At 33.3% G+C, this 1,907-nt stretch overlaps 1 long non-coding RNA gene across 1 annotated transcript; it reads right to left on the bottom strand.

Annotated features, from left to right (window-relative positions):
• Positions 1-1,003: 1,003 nt before the first annotated feature.
• Positions 1,004-1,694, bottom strand: LOC113340914. The gene is made up of 2 exons (XR_003355685.1): positions 1,564-1,694; positions 1,004-1,300 (listed from the first exon to the last, which is right to left on the bottom strand). It is a non-coding gene; the product is annotated as an uncharacterized LOC113340914 (long non-coding RNA).
• Positions 1,695-1,907: the final 213 nt, after the last annotated feature.

Below are 1,907 nucleotides of genomic sequence, written 5' to 3'. Positions count from 1 at the left end.
TAACCGCAAATGGAGAGACTTGGCATTTCAATTCAACTATATAAAAAGTGCAATGCGAGAGTATGTTAAAGTTAGAAATATGGTCTACCAACATCATCCACAAGCTCCTCTTAGGGAAAAAGTGAGTAATCCGATAATATTTATACTTATGTCATCGTTACAAGTTGGCACACTAACATTTACGAATTCATTGAGTTTCAGCTGGAACGTTTTAATGGGCTATGGAGAATTCGTAATGGGGAAACTAAGTTCATTCACCACGAAGAATATACAACATTGTACCGACGTGCTCGGAGGTTCATTGACGAACATTTGATGTGTCAAATTTTAGAATGCCCATACTAAATCCTATTTATGTAATGCGCTAATTTCTTAAACTATGTAATGAATATTTTGTTTCTGAAAGTAAGGTATAATCGGATTATGTGAGCATATATAAACACCGATTCCTATAATCTGTTTATTTGGGTATTAAAATTGCTAAGACTGTTAGATTAGATTGCATTTCAGTTAATGTCCAACATAATGTTTCAAGTTGTCTTGACAACCTTCTAGGCAGGCATTTTGCTGCTGCCTAAGATTAATAAAATTTCTTTTTATCTAAAAAAAACCGATCCTGGGTTTACTTCATCCTTTGAAAAAACTCAACCCAGAATCTGTTTACAACTGCACTAACATCAACCGATTCTGGATCGAGTTTTGGAAAAAAAAAAGGTGAAATTTTTTTCAAGTTTTGATGATGAAATGGTAGTTGATTTCAGGGTTAACTTGATTAAACATCATTTAATCACCCAAATTAACACTAATCAATAAGGGTAGTTTTGCCATTTAATAAAATAATTGGATAAGAGGTTATCCATTTTACTTTAAATTATTCTTTTTTATCTTGTAGTCACACGCCCAAATTAATCCCTATAGGACCCAATTTAGCCAAAGTTAATTAATGGTAGCATCTAAAATTCATATTATCTTATTCTGATGAGAGTTTTTTTTTTTTTTTTAATATAGAATTACAATGGATAGCGGAAAATCCTTGAAAAACAACAAAATAAAATATTACTAAAGAAATAAGCCATAACAATAATTTTTACTCGTACCATTTTATTTGATTTTTCTAAACGCTAATCCGGCTTCGTTAAATTAATACTTAATCAGAATTCACTGAAACCAGTGACAAGCAGATCCTTTTACTCCAAATCGAATGCGGATGCGTCATTCTTGTTCTCACGGACGTCCTGAAGGCGGCCCTTCTAAAAGTTCTTTTGGTGGCGGCCTAGGCATATCAGCATCTCGACCTGGTCTGCAAATCAATAAGGTCTACAATTAATTAATGCGATAAGAAAAACCAGTCAAGGGCGCCATATTCATAACTGCTTGTTGCATGTGCAATGTAGTGAATACGCGTTGTTAAAAAAAACGAATACTGTCTATACTTAAAAGTGACTATGGATAAGAAATTTATGATGCAAAATAAAATTAAGTGACACTATGAATAAGAATCTCCATTTGCGTATACAGAAAATTCTACTATCAAAATAAAAAGACTATGAACTGATTGATTACTCGCAAGCGACTTGAGATAAGAGGAGGATCAGGCATAATAATCGAAGCACTTGAGAGAAAAGCATCCCCATCCTTATTCTTATTGATTTGGTGGTTAAAATCGAACACACAATTGGATTTTGAAAACCCTAACTAGAAATCTTTCTGTTATGATGCAGAACTCTTAGACTTGATATTTATAGAGAGAAGAGAACATATGATGTTTAAAGCTAGCACAGGCAGGAGACCAAAGTCAAGTCAAGTCGAGTGTATTTTGCCGTGTTCTTCCACATTTTTTTTAAAATGCAGCTTGGGAGTTGGGATTTTGACAAGTTAAGACAGAAATAAATGAATCTTTTACTGCA

Source organism: Papaver somniferum, unplaced genomic scaffold (genome assembly GCF_003573695.1).
Source record: "Papaver somniferum cultivar HN1 unplaced genomic scaffold, ASM357369v1 unplaced-scaffold_24, whole genome shotgun sequence".
In the NCBI taxonomy this organism is placed as follows: Eukaryota; Viridiplantae; Streptophyta; class Magnoliopsida; order Ranunculales; family Papaveraceae; genus Papaver; species Papaver somniferum.
This window is presented reverse-complemented; position numbering and strand designations above follow the sequence as displayed.